This window comes from Eublepharis macularius, chromosome 6 (genome assembly GCF_028583425.1).
Source record: "Eublepharis macularius isolate TG4126 chromosome 6, MPM_Emac_v1.0, whole genome shotgun sequence".
Taxonomy (NCBI): Eukaryota; Metazoa; Chordata; class Lepidosauria; order Squamata; family Eublepharidae; genus Eublepharis; species Eublepharis macularius.
The window spans coordinates 111369828-111394224 of record NC_072795.1 but is presented as its reverse complement, the minus strand read 5'-3'; the positions used below and the strand labels follow the sequence as shown (position 1 = coordinate 111394224).

The following is a 24397-nucleotide window of genomic DNA, read 5'->3' as shown; positions in this document are numbered from 1 at the left end:
AACTAGTTGGTCAAGTTGATGGTTGAAAACGGCAGGTTATTTCTAGTGTACGGTTTGTTTTGCTTGGTTTGCAGCTTACAAAAAGATTCACGGTCATTGTCTTTTGGGGGGTGGGGGTGGCATCAGGGCCTTGTTCCTTAGAAAACCCAACACACAAAGAAGTCTCCATCACCTTTCAGGTTTCACACTTCCCTCATTTCATGTTATCCACACCCGGAAAGCTGCTGCTTTGCTAACTGGAGTGCAAAAAGAAATCCGAGAGTGCCTGTGCATAAACACAGTAAGGTGAATAGCTTGTTCTGTTCTTTCTATGCATGGTGTTTGTGAGCTGCTAATCACAGCAGTGTGTAGGCCAGAACATTCCCACGAAGAATTCATTTTGATTTTTTTATATCACAGAATTTTTTTAACATTCACTTCTCTGAATTTGAAACAGCAGCCCAGTATCAGCTTGTATTAGTTTTTAAAGCCTTTACACACACTTACCCCCTCCCACCTCCTCCTTTCCAAATAATGTTCCATTGCTTAAAAACCAGAGGCAGTGTGCTCCTACTTGCTCATCTGCACATTCCCCTAAACCACGAGAAAAATTTTCATGTTTTTAATTTTAAATTTGCCCTCAGTTTCCTTGGGAGCTCTATGGATGAAGACATACTGTAGAATCCCCCCCTGCCCCCCGCCTTGCAAAAGGAACCTGTTCTCAAAGGAGCTCCATTTCCACTATCTTCTCCTGGCTCTTATTTTTTAGCCTGAGAACGATGTAAGCAAGCAACCCCCACGTAACAAACACAAAAACCTAGGAGAATAAAAGATGCCACTGAAAAAGTCTTCAGTCATCTTCCCTTGTTCTGAGCTGCAGAGACCAGAAGGGAACATCCTCCAATATAATCTTGTTTTTTCACAAAGTAGTACCAATGGAGTTCCCCCCATCTTTATATTAAATAATGATTGGGTAGCCTGTTAAGAAAAGTAAGTGACTGCCACTTTTTCAAGCATCTATTAAAGAAATACAATTGGCATGTAAGTGGCAAGGATGAGGTAACAGCTGAACAACAGCTAAATGCAAGCACCATAAAAACCTTGTTTCCAGTATGACTCTGCAGAATGTGAGCACGACCAGCGCTGGAATGCACACGTTAGCAGATTCCATTCGGTGATCCAAGTGCCAGGCTGCAAGTGGCACAACCCTCTTCTTCCAAACTGGTGACAGTAAGAAATTTCCCTACCCCAATTAAACTAGCTAGTGATCCTGCCTGAATAGTTACAGTTTCTTCTCTTCCTCTCCCTATGTAGCCTACCTACTAGCTGGTGGTGGCAGTCTGTGGTCTGGACTGCATACTGAAGAATGATGGTAAAATGTTTCTGCTTACTGAGAAGTAGGCTGGGACATTAGCATCTTCCATGCTACAGTTCAAGTCCTGGATTGCCAGGTAGGATCCAAGCTTAACTTTATCGTAGCTCTATAGTCAAACCTTGGAGTAAAGGTACTTGTACCAAGGTTTTTCTCCACTTGCAATCTGAGTTAAATAAAGGTCCCTTGCAATATAGCAGGGGCGGGGGAGACAAATCATAATCCATATAAACATGACAGATAGACAGACATTCCCAAATCCTCTAGAACAAGAGAGGCTCTTGTTGCCCCACCACTATTTGACCGAGAGATCAGACTGCAGTTTTTCTACCTGCAATACACCAGGAGTGATTTATCTTTTACAATGTCGCTGTAACAAAGTGTACATAGGTAGTACTAGCAGGGCCATTCGAATAAGGGTGCAGGAACATCTATCTAAAGTTAGGAGATGGGTTATGGAAGCTCCTTTAACAGCACATTTTCTACAGCTCCAGCATAAGGAGACAGATACAAGGTTCACAGTTTTGGAGGTTGTAAGAGACAAGGAAGGGAGAATTCCGACTAGAAGACTACATCAGAGGGAGAGTATTTGGATATTTCCTTTAGGGTTGTTGACACCTAGGGGACTCAATTTAGATCTGGATATGACTTGCTTTCTGTAATGTATATTGCTCATGAGGTTGGGACGTGTCCTCTTTAAAGATTAAAACTGTTCTCTAGAGAGAAGTAATTCTCACAAGGACGTTACCACTTCAAATACGAATAGTATTTATGCAGAGTTCCTAATTGCCCTTGTTCACGAACATTGTTGCCATCGAGACCAGACCAGACTGGAGTTGCCTTTGAGCTTGAAAATGTCTTACCAATTGTGAGCATATTATTGTAACTCAAAAGAATTTTTGTAAAGTATTGTAAAGTATAGAGTATGCTCTGGATGTGATTTCCATTCAATATATACAGCGTAGCCCCAGAGAAAGCCCGTGAGGCGAAACACTTCCTTGCTAGTGGTGTGTTGGGCTGGGATTTCCGCCAGCGGTCCCCAGGACAGACCGGACCTCATTTGATCCACGGTTGTTCCACCCTGGTCTCCTGCAGAGGGGACAACTGGCCCCAATACTGTTTGGGTGTATATTTACGCTCTGGGACATTCTGATACACGAACTTTGAATACCTTGGATATATTATGTATTTGCTCTAAGAGATCACTTTGATACTGTGTTCTGGTGGTGACTTATTTATTATGTATTTCTAACAGATTGGAGTTGATGTTATGGTTAATGCTATACTTTGTTAATTTTTGATATGTCCAGTTGATTAAATGTATATTTGTTTATAATTACTTTAGTATTCAGTGATAGTGTAGAGGGGAACTATTGTTGTTATTCCCAAATCCTCATCTTTGTTTTGTAATTGAGGCCTCAGTGTACATGCATTCTATACAACTGGCAAGTTTACTAAAACTACATGTTTAAATCCACACTTGATGTTTAAAGCCCATTAACACAGTGTTTTGAATATATGTTTACTTTCCAAGGCCCAGCAGTTAAGAAATAGGCTTAAGGACTCTCTCCAAGTGGATTATAATATGCTCAGACATTCCCACACCTGATGGCTGGACCTCCCCATGAGAACTAACTGCCTTGTGCCTGGAGTTCCGTCAGCTGGAGCATCATCTTCCAACTTCAGCCAGCTGCTGAAAACGCTGCCCTTGGTCTTTTCAACTTATCAACTGCAACACAGCCAATATACCGGGACCTATCCAACTGCATTGAATCATTCCTATTTCCACAGGTAATTGCACACATCTGAAGAATCTCTTAAACAGGAGCGGAGCTTTAACAGTCAAGCCTTCAGTAATTTGAAATCTCATGAAAATGCAACATAGCCCTGAAGTGTCGCATACAGCTAATAAACTGTGTGACTCTGGGCATGGGGTAAATGTACTTTTTAAACAAATGCTAAACTATAGCCTGGGAGCTGAAGACCTACTTTAGGCATGTCTTCCAAAAAACAGAACTGATGTAGCTTCACAAGCCCCTTTTGAAAGTCCTCTCAGTTCTCGAAGTGGCTTGCTGTGCCAAATAGAGGGGTTTCAGTTTGAGAAACTCAAGCCTAACATGTAGTAGTAGTTACATGTAGGGCTTTTTTTCAGCGGGAACGCAGTGGAAAGGAGTTCCGGCACCTCTTAAAAATGGTCACATGGCCAGTGGCCCCGCTCCCTGATCTCCAGGCAGAGGGGAGTTTAGATTGTCCTCCACGCCACCGAGGGCAATCTAAACCCCCCTGTCTGGAGATCAGGGGGCGGGGCCAACGGCCATGTGACCATTTTCACCAGGGGCAATTTAAACTTTAAAAAACTCCCCCCTTGTTCCAGCTGACCCAAAGTGACGTCATTGTATGGTCTTGAGTTCCACCACTGAGTTCCACCACCTCTTTTCCCAGAAAAAAAAGCCCTGGTTACATGGTTCTTTAAATCCTGCCCACTACCATTTCTTCCATGTCTCTATACCAGAAAAACTTACCTACAGAAAGCTGATCACCTGCAGCTGACTACAGAACCTCAACTTAAAAGTCAACTGAAATGATTTACAATTACACCACCACCACACTTCCAATTAACACTTGTAAGCTTATTAAATGTTTTAAAATCCACATGCCTCAGTTAGGAAACCGGAGTGATAAATAACACCCAGGCTGTTGTTATTTTGAGTTGTCATAAAATACAGGTGCAAGACCATTAAAAAACCTAGGCACCTTTATTGAAGGGAAAGAGTTGCCTTAGTGTCTCTATCTTACATCCAACAATATGCTGTTTTACAGACAGTTTGGGGCAGGAAAGGGGGCCAGATGATAAAATGTGTGGCACTACTGCTACAGATTTTAAAATTTGTACTTGCTTATCCCATTCCTTGAATAATTTCAGCTCACTCTCATAGTCAATGCCTGTGAGAAAAAAAGTACCCAATAGGTAGCCATCTTAGCCATTTCACTTAATTTTATCTGTAATTTCTATGTTTTGTCTCAATTTGTATGTTTTCCCCCACTGAGGGATGATTTGTTTGAGAGACTGCTGTAAACAGAAAACTGAAGGGTTATCTTTAGTGCTCTTCTGTGCAAGGAACAAACTTAAGGGGTTCTAAAAATGATGCATAACAGGCACTAGAAAGAACAAGTTGCAAGCAACAGCAAAGTAATAAGGCAGAAATCTGAACTACAAGGGGTCATATTTTTTAATGCGCCCACATGTACAAAAGTTCCCCAAATATAGTAAAGTAGGGGTCCCCAACATTTTTGAGCCTGCTTACCATCCGTCTAGGCTTGCCAGTCGCCCGCCCAGGGTGAGAGAGCCCCCACCTGCTGCCCCCCAGCTCTGCTCAACTGGCTGGCAGGGGAAGGCACGGGGGGAGGGAGGAAGAGCTAATTTTCTAACTCAACGGAGGAGCTGCGGGGCATGCTGAAGCCAAGTTTGGTAAAAACTGCCTGTTTAGAGGCATTTTTTACTCAATTAGGTCTCAGTGCACCACACAGCTTTTCTGTTGTGCTGGAAAATAACATCATTTTCTGGTGCAAGGGGGAGCATGGGAGCTGGTATCCTGCTGCCCCCCCATCCCCCAAGCCCCCGCTTTGGCCCCTGGGGACCCTGGCAACACTACGTTAGTCACACAGGGAAGATTCTTGTGCTGTGGCAGTTGGAGTTGAAGCAACATTTTAAACTGCACTGGAGTCAAATCTCCAATGGCCAGTCAGAAACCTTGCTGGGCAAAATCCCTAACTGGCTCCATCCACTTTCTAAAACACTTGGTGGGTGCCAGGGACATTATTGGCAGGTACCATAGTGCCTATGGTTTAGTATAGTCTCTCCCTTATTTACAGTCTAAAGTAAAACACTTCACTCTTTCATCACCTTAGTTGCAAAATCACTGGAGAGAAATTCATATATGAAAATATTAATCAATGAAAAGTAAGAGGATGTTCACTTTGGTGTCAAGAGGGATTTTTCAAGGATACTTTTGAAGAGACCCATCACAAGAGCGGGGGGGGGGACATACTGATGATTTGGTAAAAATTAATCGGGCTGGCGGATTTATTTACAGGAAAAAAATAGGCAAGAAAGACACAGGATATTTAGGGCATGCACTTAGCGTCTTAATATTCTTTCAAGTCTGCTAAAGCATTTCTCTTAGCAGACGATCTGTCTGCTACAAGCTGAAGTTATATGTCTTTCTACTCAAAAGGGGTGGAACGCCACTAGAATCTATCAAGGACCTTCTTCTTTTTTTCTCTACCAACAGGGGCCCTCCAATCTATTATTCTTGAAGGACTTTAGGGAAAGTGTGGATTTTTATAACTCACTCACACGCAAGATAAAGATGATGGTGTAAACCTATCTGGGGAATAATATATTTTCTGGAAGTTTCACACTAAATACTGCTGAAAGCTTCAACATGAGTAATAGCTTATGTAATTCTTGAACTGTGGTCTCAAAACCTCTTCTCCCCCACCCAAAATATAAGGAAAAGGAAGTGGGGGGGGGGAGGAATGTGATTTCAGCCAAGATGTGGTATGTGTCAGTAATTCAGCTGTAGCTAGACAGGCTCCAGAAGCTGGGTGAAGATTAATGCCTAAATTCTGTTTGGGTTCTGGTGAAAACCAGGCAACGAAGCACACCAGCAGTATTTCCTAGACATGGGAAAGCCCATGGCTGGATCACATTTGGCTTTCTGCTTTTGCACAAATCTCATTTCTTCAAAAAAGCAATGCTTAGCATGACATACTAGTGCTAACTCAGCAAGAGGTCAGTCACAATAAAAGAAAGGAGGGTGGATATATGACTGTTGGCAACCCTCGAAAGAGGCAGTTGCCATCTTCACATATCTTGCAGAGATCACCAAAGTTTGCAGAATTTAAAAAATAGGATCAGCTCTTGTCACTCAAATACCTGACTGTCCCTCATCCAGGACAATATAAATTCGCAAGGGAATGAGGATTCATATAAAGCCCCAAAGATGTGAACCGAAGATACTCTAGAATCTCAGACGAAATTGCTATTCTTCCTTCTCTGAATCACTCACAAACAGGCTATTCCATAAACAACATGCATCTCCCTATATTCATGGTACATTTAAGAAAAACATACTTTTGTTAGGAGAAAAAAGAGTGGCACATTTAATCTGATGGGTAATGTTGTAATACAGCTTGGCTCTTTTGCAGAAATCAATGGACCCTTCCAGTTAATACAACCAAGAGGTGCCATGCTTCTTTTTGGGTTCTACTTATGGGAAACTGTAGTGTAGACAGGCCTGCCATTTCTGGGTGGGGAAATTTCTGGAGATTTGGGGGGGGGGGGTATTTTAAATAAATATAAACATAAGTAAAACATAAGACATTGGTAGCCAAAACATTTCAGCAACTGTACTGCTAACAAAGTACGAGAGTGCACCACTTCAGTGTGCAAGATAACACATACACATTCTCTTGAGCCCTTGGGTAATTTCCCCTGTAGAGCCCTGAGCTGTAGAGCAGGCAGCAATATATAGCAGGCAAAGGCATTTGGCCTGACCCTAAGCCCTGGCTATGTCTTCTGCTCTTGTACATGCATTCCACAAATTTCTACCTTCTGCTTGTGGGAGCCATGCAGCAAGTTGGCCACCCATGCTTTATACTGAACTCATGCCAAAGTCAATTCTGAAAGGCTTGATTTCGTCTTTAAAATGGTACTTTTTCATTTATTTACTTCATTTATATCCTGCCTTTCTCCCCAGCTTACATCCTTCTCCTTTTATAGAATCATAGAGTTGGAAAGGACCTTACAGACATCTAGTCCAACTTGCTGCCAAAGTATCTCCGACAAGTATTTGTTCAGCTGCTCCTTGAAGTCACCTAATGAGGGGGACCCCACAACATCCCTAGGCAGCCAATTCCACTGCTGAATTAATCTTAACATGAAATTTTTTTCCTAACATCCAGTCAGTACCTTCCCTACTGTAGTTTAAACCCATTGTTTTGAGTTCGATCCTCTGTTGCCAACAGTTCCCTTCCCTCCTCTAAGCGACCTTTTAAACACTTAAAGAGAGTAATCGTGTCTTCCCTCAACCTCCTCTTCTGCAAACTGAACATTCCCAGGTCCCTCAGTCTTTCCTCGTAGGGCTTGGTCGCCTGGCTCCTCACCATCTTGGTTGTTCTCCGTTGCGCCTGTTCCGATTTGTCCACATTCTTTTTGAAATGAGGGTTCTAGAACTGCACACAATACTTCAGGTGGGGCCTGACCAACATGGTATATAGTGGGATAATGATATTCTGTGATTTGGATGTTATGCCTTTGTTTATACACCCCAAGATTGTGTTCGCCTTTTTTGCTGCATCATCACACTGACTGCTCATATTTAGCTTCCTATCCACCCAAGATCTTGTTCACACTCACTGCTACCCAGAAATGTATCCCTCATCCAGTATGCACGTTTTGCATTTTTGTTACCCAGGTGGAGAACCTGGCATTTATCCATGTTAAATTGCATCCTTTCAATCTGCCCACTTTTCCAGCATGATCAGATCTCATTGAATTCTATCCCTGTCTTCAAAGGCGTTTGCTACTACCCTCCGTTTGGTATTATCTGCAAATTTAATGAGTAATCCCTTCACACCTTTGTCCAGATCATTTATAAAAATATTGAAAAGCACTGGGCCCAGAACCGAGCCCTATGACAATCCACTGGACACTTCCCTCCAATCAGATGTGATGCCATTGCAACTACTCTTTAGGTGTGGTTATCTAGCCAGTTCCCCTACCCATCTAACCATCTTAAAGTCCAGTCTACAGTCCACCAGTGTACCCATCAGAACATCATGAGGAACCTTGTCAAAAGAGTGACTGAAATCCAGATAAATTACATCAACAGAATTCCCGCGATCCAGTAAGCTTGTCACTCAATTACAGAAGAAAACGAGGTTGAAGACAAATCCATGCTGACTTCCCCATATCACCATGTTGTCCATCAGATGCTTGCAGATTGATGCCTCTAATCTATGTCCCACTATCTTCCCTGGGTCAGAGGTCAGGCTGACTGGCCTGTACTTCCCAGGATCATCCTTTTTTCCCTTTCTTGAAGATTGGGATGACATTTGCCCTTCTCCAGTCTTCTGGCACATCAGCTGTTCTCCAAGAGGCCTGGAAGATGATTGACAAAGGGTCTGCAAGCTCTTTAAGCACTCTCTGGTGCACCCCATATGGGCAGGGATTTGTACACAACCAGTACAGTAAGGCACTTCTCCACAACTTCTCTGCTCGTGTCAACCAGCAGCCCCGAAGTGATGCTTTCCTTCATTTTATCCTCATAACAACAATCCTGTGAGGTAGGTTAGGCTGAGTGTGTGTGACTGGCCCAAGGTCACCCAGTGAATTTTCATGGCAGAGTAGAAATGTGAACCTGGATCTCCCATATATTAGTCCAACACACCACTACACCCTGTTGTCTCAAACTGTTAGATTTATCAACTATTACAAAGGACTGTTGGGAAGGTGGCACAAGCTAAGCAGAGTTGGTACTTGGATGTGGGACCACCAAAGAAGACTCTGCACAGAAAGGTAATGACAAGCCCCCTCTGCTCCTCACTTACCTTGAAAGCCCCTTGTGGGGTCACCGTAAGTCAGGTGTGATTTGACAGCACATACAAGGGATCACTGGAAAGTGATAGTTTTTTAGAGGCCAGCATAGTATAATAGTTAGAGACTAGGCCCTGAATATAACGCCCCCCTCCCCCAGTTCAAACTCATTTAAACTGTAACAAAAACCCCTGGTTAAACCCCTGGTTAAAGAAGAAATAGCATATACTTTTTTTAAAAAAGGAATGAAAAAAATGGGTGGATGTGACAATTAACTTAGCTATCTCATAGTACTGTTATTGGATGAGGGGATCAAAAAAACCCTCCCAACCAATGAAATAAATAATAACATTCAATTTATATATTGCCCTTCAGGACAACTTAATTCCCTTTCACAGCACTTTACAACATATGCTATTATTATCCCCAAACAAAACACCCTGTGAGGTGAGTGGGGCTGAGAGAGCTCCTAGAAGCTGTAACTGCCCCAAGGTCACCCAGTTGGCTTCAAGTGGAGGAGTGGGGAGTCAAACCCGGCTCTCCAGATTAGAGTCCCGCGCTCTTAACCACTACACCAAACTGGCATCTGTGTTGCTCTGAGGTTCCTATGAGGAAAGTTAGGATACAAATAAAGTATGTAGAATGAGCCTTCACTGTATCCTTACTGTCTGACACACACTGATTCAACACACACATCTGGTTTTACTTGGGAAGAGAATACGAGGGGAAGCGAGCTTAGTTCCAAGCTTGTTTCATCACACACACACATGAGCATTACCAGCTGCTCATGACAAAGGATCACTTGGGGACAACATGGCAAAACAATAAAAACTACAGAGGGTCTGTCCCTGCTTCAATTCATGGTGATCCATGAATTTAAAAAGCTTCTCTAGTAGCAAAACTAGGAAAGGGCTGAACCTAAGTGGTAGATCATGTGTGTTGCCTACAGAAGGCTCCAGGTTTAATCTCTGCTACCTCCCACTAAAAAGGATCTTGGGAAACAAGCTGGGAAAGACACTGTGGAGAGGAGACAGAACTAAGCTAAAATGGGTCACTGGTCAGACTCCATTTCACATGAGTTCAGCCTCTTATTCATGGTCGGGGGAGACTTTATCAAAGTGAACCACTATATGCAGAGAGTTACAACATACACCGAGGCCAGCTTTTTCACATGTGTATATACCCTGCCCCAAGCAATGCTCTGCCTTCATACTCCATGCAAGAAATGTTGTAAGCGCTCGGCCCGGCATCCGCCATTTTAATGTGGTTGTTTGTGATATTAAAAATATCACCAGGCCTCTGAATTTAAAATGGCTGCTGTATTGCCACCAGAGAGCCTCCAACAGTTGCGGAGTCCCACTCGGGAGAACACGGCATGCATGGAATGCTGCACAGGAATGCAGAGTGATTAAGAGGTGATTGGATTTGCAGTCCCGCCAGCCCCATAGGAATCCAGTGCAACAAAGGTCTCACAGAGTCATCCCCACTTAACACATTCCTTTCCCTTCTTCTGTGATGAGATCTCCTGTCCTTGACTGAGGAGCTAATCAAATGACATTCATAAGTATATACAGTTGTTCCTGGGAAAGTACAGTCCCCACCTAAAACCCATTAACTCAGCACCGGTGGAATTCACTAACAAAATATCCCTTTTGTACAGCGCTAGAACATGTTTTGCTTTTGCTTTCACACACCCTGGCAGCTACCTATCAAGGTACTCAAACCTTTTGTCAAACCCAGGAACTGATCGTTGGAGTTTTTGTTCTAATAGCTAGGTGGACTCTTCCACCTCAGGGCATATTTTACCTATAAAGGTAGGGTCCTGGCCTCAGTCAAATTGTGCACGCTTCCTGGCTGCTCCCTTAGGGTCACTTCCCTAAGCATCTCTCTTCGTACATGCTTCTGGATCCACTAGCACCGTTCCCTTGAGGTTTGCCCAAGCCTCGTTCTCCTAGCCAAGGACGCTGGTGTTCAAAGCTATTCTCTTCTTCTGCAGACTGGACCCCTCTTCAGGATAGGCAGATATATTTGCTCCCTCTCTCTCTCTATTCCCAGTTTTTGGCTAAGCTTCCTAGGACTCTGTGTGTGATTATTTTTACCCCGTAATTGTGAGTGTATGTGCACGTGTTTTGTTCTTAATAAAAGTTATTGATTGACTTTGAGAACCAGTCTCGTTTAGTATCTTGGAAAGGGACCTGGTAGAAACTGGTGACAGATCCCTGCGGTTACTGGCCTCTTGCATAGCTATTCTCCTTGTTAATTCCCCCATAAATCATTTTATTGAAAGGAGACCAGTTCCGGTAACAATGTGGGCATATTGAAAGCTGGGTGCATAGTGGACCTATCTGCGGCCTATTTGTGCTGCTGTTTTCCATTTCTTGCCACTCTTTCCTCTCCCTGCTGAATTTACCCATAAGCCTCTCCCTAATAACCAATGCCCTGGTCTTCCATTTCACCCCATTCTGTTTTATTGTTCTCTGCCATTGTGCACCAATCTTTCTTGTTTCTTATTGTTCTTCAGAATGGGCACAGTATTCTTCAATTTCACTGCATCGGTTAGTATGTTCACAGCAACTACACTGCATGGAGAGGATCTGCCAAGCTCTGGATAGATCTTTTTCACGTGCACCTGTGAATATCATATGCATACATGTCCCAAAATGCATCAGGGATGGCCAAAGGGCCAGATCAGAGGTAGAGATAGTGAAGGGAGGCAGGATTGCTGTCAACATGCCCAAGACCTGAGTTTAGTCTACAATTAAACTGCGGAGGTGCTAAAACTAATCCCAAAGCAAAGCCAGCATGGTGCAGAGGCTGGAATCTCAGACTAAGATCTCAGAGGCCCAGGTTTGAATCCCCACTCTGTTACAGAAGCTAGCCAGGTGACTGTGGGCCACTCACTCGCTCTCAGCCTAACCTACCTCATAGAGTTGTTGAGAGGATAAAATGGAAGAGAGCAGAATGATGTAAACTGCTTTGGATCCCCACTGGACATAAAGGCAGGGCATAAATTAAACAAGTAATAAAATGATTTCAACACTGTTGAAATATCAAAAATAAGACAGGCACAAAATGGGGGGCTGGCTTTTTACTGCTCTCTTACTTGCCATAGGATAGCAAAGCAAGCCAAGAACAGGACAGAACTAGCATTTACTATGCTTTTAAGCTGCCATACTTTTCAACCCCCATTTGCACTTCGTTTTGCTCACCTGCCAGAAAGCTAGTGGAGAGTTTACAGTAGGATTCAAATTGGTAACACATTGCCAGGAGAAACATATATATTTGATTAAGCATCCATAGCTGTGGGTGGGACTGTATTTTCCTTCAGCCAAGGCTTTTCCAAGCAACCCTGCCTGTCATGGCAGGTGCCATGAATTCCAATTTCCACTATGGATGCCACACACTGATGTGGTTATGTCAAAACTGATGCCCTGCACACAATTCTGCAAAGATTTTTTTCCCATGACACTGTGAAAGTAGCTTTAGGAATACCCAAAACAGGATGAAACATGCACCATGTGTGGTGGCATCAAATGGCAGAAGTTGTCTATTAGTACTGGAGTATAAACAGCCAAACACAGAGACATAAAATTTCCAGAAAATTTAGCCGTTTCCACACTACTCACCTTCATCCGGAATGCTGTGGAACGTCGTGAAAAAACCGCGGAAGATAGCATCTTCTTGCGCGAGTTTTGCGCGACATCGGATGAAGGTGAGTAGAGTGGAAACGGCCCTGGAGTCGGGGGGCGGGGAATAGGTTTTTTTAAAATGAATACATTTTAGGGGAAATGAAATATGTGCAATACTTCCTTGCAAATCCAAATTAAGTTTACTGTGTAAACAAAAAGCGTAATTAATATCTTCCTTAGCATATTAAATTTAAAACTATTTAGGATACGACATTTAAAAGTAGACATGCAATAAGTGGAATCCCAAGCAGTGTTACACAATGACTTTAAAAGACTTAAAAAGGTGTAACTCTCTTCAGAAGTGCACTACAAGTTTTCTACCAGCAAAATTGTTCCTATACCCACACACTGAAGCTGCTGCACTCTGTGCTACCTTAAATTGAAACTTAATCCTGACAAGATGGAAGTGCTAATGGTAAACAGAAGGTCTGATCCAGGACTTAAAGTGTCACCTGTTCTGGATGGGGTTGCACTCCCCTTGAACAAACAGGTTTGTAGTGTGTGGGTGCTCTTAGACCCAAGCTTACTGCTAGATAAGTAGGGGGCAGCTATGGCCAGAAGTGCCTTTTACTAGCTTCATCTGGTTAGCAAGCTGCGGACTTTCCTGGGCTGAAAAGATCAGGCCACTGTGGAACACGCCCAGGTTACATCTAGATTAGAGTACTGCAATGTACTCTGCGTGGGGCTGCCCTTGAGAACTGTTCAAAAATTTCAGTTGGGAAACTTCAATAGGAAGATGCTGGGGTTGGAATCTCCTCACATTCTGTGGAACCTTACAACAGTTTGAGATTAGGCACAGCCCCAGGGCAGCCATTTTGTGATTGGGCCTCCCCATCCCCCTAGTAGCAAACATTTTGCTGTCATGCACACTTCCTGCTCTCAACATTTCAAATGCACAAAAAGGCCAAGGACACTTGATGTAGATGTTTAGATGGACAGCAGCAGGGAAATGGCTGTAGAGAACAACGTGCACAGATAGCAGTTTGGGGACTGTTCCCATTCCCATACTGAACATCCGTGGTGGTCTTTGGAGGATTCAGCATGAGGAATTCTAAGGAGCAGCTTTCCCTGGAGATACAGACAGTTGCTACAGGCAACACAGGGCCCTCACAGGCCTGGGTCAGGCCTTGTCAATCTTCATATACAGCTGGACTGAAATGTGGGTGGCTGTGTTTGTGCATGCCTTTGTTGCATTAAAATGGAACAGAATTCAATAGAAGCCATGCAGATCCATATGTAACTCTCACTTATATAAATGAAAAGTCACATTTAAAAATCTGGCTCTTGAAAAGCCATGCTTGTCCTTCACTTTTCTTTATTGATGGGGAGGGGGAATCGGAGGACTACATAAAATTAAGGTTCAAACTGACACGAAGCAGATGACACTACAGTACAATTATGTTTTGGTTTTATCCTTCATGCAAATTCATTCAAGATGTTGATTAGAAAGTCATTTAATTATGTCTGTGTTGTGTGTGGGGGAAGCCCTTCCATGTCATAACCAGAAACCCTCCCCGCTCCACCACCCTCCAGTTCAGCAATAATGGAAAGTGGGAGTTGACACAATGACCTTGCAACTTCCTCTATAGCCATTCATACCAGGTGGCCTTCGAAAGGCAATTTGGATTCAAATTGGATTCAATCAGCCATCAGACTCCGTGGGAGGTTTGCTGTCGATTTCAATATGATCAGGATTCTGCTGCAAGCCACCATCACAGACTTGGGTTACTAGAATATACCCTATGTAGCAAAGCATACAGAAAGCTTATTTTAAAAGTCCTATTTTTAGGAAACTTTTTTTCAACCGCATCCTTAAATATTTCCTATAAGCTGCCACAAAATCCATTCTCCATCCAAACCTATCATTTAAGTTATTATCCAATTGCATGTTATAAGCTTTGACCCCATTTTGTTGTCTTTTACAGAACTCCATACATACGCAGCCACCAAAATGAATCATCCTCGTTCATATAAGCCTTCATATGTTAAGAAATCTCTAGCTGACTACACCGACTAGCAGCTGTAACAGCCACCAATGCACTCTTCCAACCCACTCTCAGTTCTATTAGCCATCTCCCTGCTCTCCCTCCCCGGGGTGTCCGGCTACATCCTAAATGAGAATCAGCAGAGAAGAACAAGTAAATCATTTCACTTTCTTTGCTTTTCTTGCTGATCCACATTCTTGTAGAAACTGGCACAATCCAAATGAGGTCAAGCAAACAGGTAAATGACAACACTGTTAAAAGAAAGTGGCTATAGCACCTGTCAGAATTGTTACAATCACTTTGAGGGCTTCTGGGTCCATGAAGCCTCACTCAGACTCCTGAGTAAATCTGCCCATATCACCCATTTCTTCTCTTTTACCCTTTCTTTTCAGATGCAATCATCCTTTCCTAAATAATAAGAAATAACACAAACTTGCCAGAGGATCCTCTTTGCAAACTAAATACAAGAACTTTACTGAAATGAGGTCAGAACAAGTTCAAACAGCGAAATAGCCCCAGAGTTGAGGAAATACTAGGTATCTTTGTGAAGGAATGGACTCATAAGCCCTGCTCAGTTGCACTCACAATTTCAAGAAAACTTCTACTAACTTCAGCCGGATACAGCGTTCAAGCAATTAGAAACCCAAGTATAACGGCTGGACCAAAATACAGTAATTCCATTACCTGGGCAATTAGAAAAACAATCCAGATAAATTTAAGTCAACTAACATAAATTCATATGCAACCTGGAGATCATGTTCACCTGATGAAGGCCATATTCAACAGCAAACTGTTCTCTTGCCAAATAAACACCTGACCACACACCTCCCACATCTCCGAGCTGCAAATATTACTCTTGGCCTCACTACATGCAACAAGCAAAATGAAAACTTAACAGGGAAAGAAGTAGTTCATTATCCCGAAGTTCAAAAGCTTTCTTTACTCATGGTCTTTGAGAAATCTTATAGCATTACAGGTCATTTTGACAAGATCTGGCTATCTAGCAGGTACAGACGCAATTTACAAGATGGAAATGTCCATTCCCTTCTAAATGCAAGGCCTGGTCTGTGCACTGCCTATAAAAACATCACTAGGGCCCAGAAAGCTGGCATGGGGAGTCTTGTTTATGCAGAAGGACTAGGCAAGCTTGCATTTCAAAAGATGGACATTGAGACTTTGCCAGAAAAATTATGAGAAATCAAGGGGTTACTCTATTGAAGCGATTTGCTCCTTTGCTCTTGAGAGCTTAGAACATATTTTGCACCCAACCTCAACCTCTTGTACTTTCGGTATGGCCAGTCAATAGAAGGATGCTGGTTCACTTTCCATGGCCTCCGAAATGTTTCATCTCTGTGTTAGGATACATGCTTGCTTTCAGATTTCTGCAACCCATACCCTATTGTATTTGTTCATAGCTGTTGATCATGCTATATTTTTGTTTGCTGAATGTTTTAGCTGTAGATTATATTGACCTGCACTATGTCATCCACCTTGGGTCTCAGTGAGAAAGGCAGACTATACATAAAAATAAGTAAATAAAAATATCACCATTTGGGAAAGGAAGGATGGGTATCAAAACTTACTGGTGAGATGGCTCAGTTCATCCCTGATCTGGCTAGTTCTGAAGTTCAAGCACCTGAAGTAGTCGTATCTCTTCTTTAGGCTTTGTTGATGATAGCACCCCGTTAAGTCTTGTAACCCTCAATTTTAGAAAAGCAAAAAGGTCAGCCTGGCTTGGATCTAACTAAATTCAGTCGACTAGGCAAGAAGAGTAATAGCGGGACCAAGGCAAGCATCAGGTCACAGCAAGTCCAACATGTACCAATAGTTCCCAAGGGGCAGGGGTATAGTTGTAGGCAGGCCTGGAGGGTCAAGTCCGGTACAGCAGGCAGTAAGGCCAGAGGGAGACAGACTTGTCATAAACAGACAGGGTGTTTTGAGTCCACAGCAGAAACAGGCCCAACAAGCTGACAGGGCAGAGCTGGTTCTTCCCACAAGTTTCCCGCAAGTTTGAAGGACTGAGGAGCCAAGCCAGAGCCCAAGCTTACACCATCCTAGCCCCATTCTAACTGGCTCTCCCACACACAGGCCTCTGGTGAGCTGGCCCCGGTTGCAGTCCCTGGAGTGGCCACTTGGAGGACAGTACTGTGGTTCAATTCAGGCTTCGACCGATTGGTTTGTTATGTCTGCAGTGGCACATGGAGTAAAATAGTAGGGTTGTGGCTCTTAAGATTCTGGGTCCTACGTTCTTTGCATGTAACAAAAAGCCCTAAAGTTTCTCGAAACAGAGATGGTCTGTATTCCAGTGTATCACCAGCTCCAAATACTTGGGGAATGCACAGGAATCTACTATTTGTCCCCCTTTGTATATAATAAAATTTATAGTCATCTCCATATGGAGCTATTTTGAGCTTCAAGTTATGAGCAGACCAGAGCAGCAAAAATTCATGCCCCATTCAAACAAGTCTGGCAAATACCAGGGATGGAATTGGGGAACGATAGAAGGAAGAGGCAGCAACACAGAAGAGATTAAGGAAAGAAGAAGGGACAAAGCCCTGTTCTCTTAAAAACAGAGCCCTGTGGCAGGCACTTCAATAAGGCTAAAATGGCCACATCTGGCTGCAATCCAATCTCTGATACTAGTTGCACACATATATTGTTAGGAGGGATGGAAAACAACGTGGAAGTCCTTGGTGAGGACAGATGAGTTGAGCAAGAGCAGATGAAGCAAGAGAACAGGAGAGATAACAGTTGCACGAGTGGGTCCTAGGAGGGAATTATCAGACAGCAAATTAACAGCTGAAGCCTCTGCCATTTCCCCTTCACCTTTTGCTGACCCTGCTGGGCTGGAGAAAGTGGGCTTTGTGCCAATATTGTGGCAAGGTTTGGAGACAGCCGTTTTGGAATTTTGGCACGTAAGTTTAAGAGGCACCTGAGCTGTTTAAAAAAAAAAAAGAGGGGGAGAGGCAAAAGCCCAAAATATCCCCCCAGAGTTTTAGAATACAGCAAGGGCCAGACTTTCTCCCTCTCCGCCACCTGGAACCCATTTAGTCCAGCAAAACAAAAACCAACTGCTGTGCAAAAAACCCCCCACATTCCAGCCCCCCAGAGTCAGCCTAGCCTCATCCCGAGGGGGGAAACAGCAGCAGTTCAAGAGTGCAAAGAAGGCCTCATGTGGTCTGACTGGAGCAACACCACTCGTGATTTAGTACCAAGCAGATGTTAAAAATTTCCACACTTATACATGATATACCAATTAGCCTCCAAAGGGCCACCACACTTCTCACCTTAAGTGCTAAACCAAGGGTAAAAGGTTTATGAGACACTAAGCCTAAAATAGTGCAGGAACATTTTCTGGCAATATTAAAAGTCACTCCCCTTCCATCATGATTTTTCAGCTCGGTCTCTGAAAATGTTAATGCGTGTCATTTGATGCTTGTCTCAGTCAACTGCATTCCCTCCTCAGCGATGACATCACGCAACCTGCTCTGTCATGATGACATCATTCCACTGAGTATGTGATCTACCTGGGACTGTTCAGATGACTAATCCAGGAAGAAAAAGAAAGTATTGTATAAAATAACGCCAAAGATGTAGCAGGAGCAGTTAGAGCAAATAAACCGCAAAAGAAGAAGGGCAGGACACATTTTTTAAGGTCAGATTTGCTTGTTATATTTATGATATCAAGGAATTCCTAAACCTGTTTTGTAAACCTAAAAAGAAAAGACTGGGCGTAGCTAAGGGCGTCAGTTCACAAATTCAGGCAGGGAGGCCAATGCATGGAGTTGGTTTTGTGGTAGCGAATTAATAAAATCAAAGTTTTCACATATTTTGATTTCTAGCCCATACTGACCTCAAGGCAAACGTTTCCTCAGCACATTCTTTTTCTGCTCACCAGAAAGCCTAAGTGATAGAAGAGGCAGCAAACAGGATAACCTATCTACTTGTGAAGGCTACTGGCTAAGAGAGAGAGCTGCAAAGCGGGAAATCTGAGCTTCAAATAGAAACACTGCCATGGACTCACTAGCAGGCTCAGGGCAAAGACCAGAGCCACTGTGGTATAGTAATCAGACTAGGTTCTTGGATATGAGCGTTCAAATGTTCTCTCTCAGCCTCATCCACCTCATAGGGTTGTTATGGCAATTAATAGACTTCCTTGTACTCTGGACAGCAATGTCCTAGAAAGACAGAACATTCACTCAGCTTTCAGCCATGCCGGGCTCATATATTATCAATATGAGAGAATAACCACTATCTTCTCTTAAAGGGGTCATGATAAGGATCACAGAGATAACGTAGTAGCCGCTAGGAACACTCTAAAGCAGAGGTGGACAGCTGGTAGTTGTGGTAACTGTTCAAAATAAAATCCAGAAAACGGGGGGTGGGTGGGTGGAATCATTCCTCAGTTTCTGGAGGTCCACTAGCTGGTTGCAAAGAATTTTGACTTAGCCAGCACGAGACCCAGGAAGATCTCTGATCACAGATTAATTGTGCCTTTAGTATTGACAGATGCCCTCTTGCTGAATAAACTTAAAATGTTGCAATCCCCTTGGGGATTCTAGGAAGAGAGAGAAGATTATGAAAGACATTGATCACTACAGAGTCTGAGACAGAGTACTGGAGAGTTGAGAAGCTGCAAAGCAGAGCTTTGGCTGCATGCAGTGGAGGTTTTTTGTCGGTATACACTAGTGGCCAAAATTGGGGAAACTTTTTGGAAAAAGTGTATTTTTGAGGTTTGATGGCTCATAACACCACTTTTTTTTGGAGTAATACCATAAAATTATATATCAATGGAAAGATAATTTAATCAAGAATGTAATGCAATAACTTTTATGAAGGAATTTTTTTTAGAACAGTAGTTATAAAGAAGAAAATTGAAACACACAGAAAAAATAAAGTTATACAACAATTCTCATCATGTCAGTTAATACTTAGTTGGGTAACCTTTTGCTTTAATTACGGCCTTACAACGCCTTCCCATGGAGTGAACCAAGTTTTTTAGCTCTGCAGCTGTTATAATGTGAAACCACAATTGAGTTATTGGTTCTATTAATTGTGGTTTATTGCTGGGTTGCTTCTCACTAACCAGTTTCTTTAGTCGGCTCCATAGATTTTGAAACCACTTTTTGCACACAGCAGCAACATGACATGGAGCTGAATCTTGCTGAAATATAAATGCTTCATTATCTTGGAAAAGATCACGTGTGGAAGGCTTCAGTTTGGGCTCAAGTATTTCATTTATCTATTTTTGAGCATTTATATTGCCATTTATCACGCAAATTCTGCCCACACCTTTTGATGTCATACAACCCCATATCATAACACTAACTGGGTGTTTCACGGTAGGTGTAATGCAATCAGGATGCAAATCTTCTCTGATTCTTCTTCTCATGTATTTTATGCCATCACTACCAAACAGGGAGATTTTGGTCTCATCACTCCAAATAACACTGTCCCATTGTTCCGCTGTCCAGTTAACATGGGTTTTAGCCCAGTTTAATCTTTTCAACCATTGTTTGAGAGATAACAATGGTTTTTTTCGTGGAATTCTAGCATTAAGACCAAATTCCTCCAGTCTGCGCCGAACAGTCCTTGCACTCAACTTCACGTTGAATTGCGCCATTTCGTTCTGTATGATTTTCGTTCTGTATGATTTGCGGCATTTCATTCTGTATGATTTTCTTCTGTCACCTAGGCTCAGTCTCTCAATTCTTCTATCATCCCTTGCTTGTGTGCACCTTTTCCTGCCTTTACCAGTCTGGTTTTGTAGTGACTGAGTTGCCTTATACCTCTTCAAAAATTTAGAAATGCCACCTTCGGTTAAGTTTCCACCAATTTTTCTTCTAATTTCTTCATAACTGTAGCCTTGTTCACTTAATAGTACTATTTTACATCACTTTCTGGGTGACCAGTCAACTCTTTGTGCCATTAATTTTATTACGTTTTACAAGCTCACTAAATGAAAGAACGCAAAACCAACCAACCAACTTGATAGCAATCACATAACACACTGACAGATGACCTCCTCTCAGCTCCAATACATGACATCAATAGCTGAATCCAACTGTGACCTGACTGGCTCATTGCCAAAAAAAGATGACACCTGATTGGCTCTCTAAAGACTCATGCTCATTGGCTACATTCAAATGAATGAAAGCTGCTTCATATCAACCTAAGCAAGTTGTGCTTCCTTTTCCTGGTTGTTTGGCTATAACATTTGATAAAATACAGATAATTGAACAAACTTTGTTGCATTACATTCTTGATTAAATTATCTTTCCATTGATATATAATTTTATGGTATTACTCCAAAAAAAAGTGGTGTTATGAACCATCAAACCTCAAAAATGCATTTTTTCCAAAAGGTTTCCGCAATTTTGGCCACGATAGATAGATAGATAGATAGATAGATAGATAGATAGATAGATAGATAGATAGATAGATAGATAGATAGATAGATAGATAGATAGATAGATAGATAGATAGATATGTGCGTGTGTGTGTATGTATGAATATGTTTTGTATGTATGTATATGTTTTATATATATGTTTTATATATATACTTTTTAAAAATCAGGACAGAATTTCTACCTAGAACAATGCTTGTTATTTATTTATTTATTTAAGCCCAGCCTCTCTGACAGTTTTCTGTGAAGGCCCATGAGATATGCACTTCTTATTTTAGAAGGTTTCTGCTTTCCTTTTTCAAAAACACTATGTTGAAATAGGGTTGAGCCAAGGTCACTGGGAAAAAGAACTTTTACTAGACATGGGAAAAGGCAACCTGCAGAGATTCGGTTTCGTTTTCTCAGCCATGCCGGATGCTCCTCTCGGCTGGTCCGGGAGGAAACGACCGGGCACCCTGACCGGGCGGCTGATCCGCAAGGATTAGCCCCCAGGACTCCCAGGGAGGGAGCCAGGGTCCGGGACGCGGCGGGAAGAACTCCCCGAAATCAATGCGGGGGGGGAATTGCCCGTTTGTCCCTATGGAGGCCGGCAGATGTGCGCGGCGCCTCGAGTGCCGCCGGGCAACGAGAAACGGCAAGTAAAAGAAACAGGTGGAAGCCTGTAAACAAGCGAATCCCTTCTGTTCTACAAGCGTTTGTGAAGGAGAGGTTGATCTGAAGAAGACTCGCTCTTCCCCTTCGTTGAGTTCCAGAATTTTGTTGGCGCCCCCCCCCCCCAAAATGGCAGCAAAGAAGCAAAGTCCCGCTCTCGGTAAGTCAATCTCGGCTACCTTGCAGAAGGGGGAGTCGCTCGAAGAGTTGGTGCGCAGGGCGGTGGTGGAAGCTATAAAACCCTTTGTTGACAAGCTGAACGAAACTGATCAAAGGGTGGGCTTAATTGAAAGCGAGGTGAAAACCATTAAGGCAGCAGCGGGGGGGGGGGCAGAAAAGTCTGCTCTGGAAAGTGCGTCACTTGTGAAGGCTACAAAAAAGGAGCTGAAGTTGGTGGAGAACCAGCTGATCGGGCTACAGGTGGAACGAACGCAGACAATTTTGCGTCTCCAAAACGTGAAAGAGGAGGAAAATGAGGATCTGTGGGATTTGGTCTCGGAACTACTGGCGATACCCGCGAGGACAACTAAAGAAGAGGTTAAAAGCGCCATTTTGGAGGTCCGTCGGGCTTCTTCAAAATATGCAACAAAGCGACAGTTGCCTCGTGAGATCATTATTGACTTTTCATCTAAAAAGATTCGGGACACCATCCTATATAACTCATACAATGCGGATTTGGACTTTATGGGTTTGAAAGTCAAGATTTTGAAGGACGTTCCATTTCTAGTCCGGAAACGGCGTTTTAAATATAAAAAGTTTGCAGCTCTTCTGAGGGACCATGGAATAAAGTACAAATGGTTATTCCCGGAAGGAATATGGTTCAGATATAAAGATCAGGCCTATAAGATATTATCAGAAGATCAACTAAAGGATTTTGAGAATAAAAACCCAGAACTCTGCTGCACCAAGAACGAAGAAAAGGAGGAGCCGGAGGGGGGGGAGGAGGAGGAGAGCATCGCAACAGCAGTTGCACAGAGAGAATTGCGTCCGGGACCTAGAAGGGGGAGGAAAGTTTAATCAGAATTTGAAATGTTTATTCTCTGTATGATTAACCACTCCAGCATTATTCTATGGAGCTATTTTTGTATTATGACAGTATGAAGGGAAACATTGAAGTGTAGTGTTTAGTGTTTGTAGTTCATTCCCCCCCCCTTTTCTTTTTCCACCCCCCCTTGTCCCTTCCCTCTCCCCTTTCCTTGTGATAGTCTGGTGTAGTGTTTTGTAGTTATGAAAAATAAAATAAAAAAATTTATAAATGGAAAAGGCAACCTGCAGAACACAGGGCTTATGTCCCTTTGGCTTTTTATTTACATTTTATGCCAGCTTGGAAAAGCTGCAAGACCTGAAGGCACTGAAGCTGCAAGCAGCAAAGGATGCAGTAAACACACGCACGCACGCACGCACGCAAGCAAATTGGGGTTCATTCACTTAAGTTTTGAAGGGCTGTACAGTCATGAAAAAGAATGTCAGGGAAAGACAGGCCACTTTTCATGGCCTCTAAGAAGGTGCTGATGTTACTAACTCTACTAGATGTAACCAAAATGACCCTCCTTCAGATGTGCCCCTCCCTTTATATTTCAGGGGATCTTTGCCCAACTGGATCAGATAAGAGCCATTGAGTCAAGCATTTTATACTTAGAAAAAGCCAGATAAATGCCACCAAGAACTCACAAGAAGGGAATAATGATGACAGCATTTCCTTGGGCATCCACTACTCAAAGGTATTCTGCATTTTAACATGGATGCTCCATTTACCTATCACAGCTAATTATAATAACCTTTGCACATTTCAGAGTCCCCTTCCTAGAACATATTCACGGTGCCATAAAATATTAACTGTGCTTGCTGATCACTGCTGCTAGACATGCTTCCTTCCACGTATCATCTACGTATCATTTTTCAAAAGCCACTTAAGCTTGTTATCGAATCTTGCAGCGGTGAATTCTAGGAGCTGATTATGTATCATTTGAACAATTTCCTTTCATGTATCCTGAACCCACTACAGTTTTTTCATGGTCAATTCAACATTTTAGCATTGTGAAGAGGGAAGCAAAAAAACGTTTGCAGTCACTAAAAACTATTCAAACCATGAGCATTGTTCTCTTTTTGAATCTTTCCTGTTTTTTTTAAATGAAAACACATAACTTTACCAGGTTAACACATCAAAGTTTTATTTATGATCTGTGGAAAAATACATTATAAAATGTTTATAAAATGATATATAGGTGGTACTTGACGCCTAAGAAAATAGCGTATGGAAATGCTAAGATGTCAGATAAATGTCAGAAATGTAAAAATCATGAAGGATCATTGTATCATATGTGGTGGACTTGTGAGGTGGCTAAACAGTACTGGGGAGATATTTTAGAAGCGATGAAGGAAATTTTGCAGATATCGATAACAAAGAACCCAGAACTATTGCTACTGAACTTAAATATGGAAGATGTTCCTATGCAATACAGAACATTAGTATTTTATATGACAACAGCGGCAAGAATATTATATGCGCAGAAATGGAAGGTGCAAGAAGTACCATCTATTGAAGACTGGATACAAAAATTGCTGTACATGGCAGAAATGGATAAAATGACAAGGCGGTTGAGAGATCAGAATTTAGAAGAATTTTTTAACGAATGGGGGAGGTTAAGACAATATTTAGAGAAGAAGTGGGACATAAAGGGAAAACGGTGCCAACTGGAAAGTTATTAAATTTG

At 42.5% G+C, this 24397-nt stretch overlaps 1 protein-coding gene across 3 annotated transcripts in view; it reads right to left on the bottom strand.

Annotated features, from left to right (window-relative positions):
- PALD1 (phosphatase domain containing paladin 1) overlaps window positions 1-24397 on the bottom strand; it is a 157116-nt gene that overhangs the window by 24729 nt on the left and 107990 nt on the right. The gene's annotated exons all lie outside the window — the stretch shown is intronic.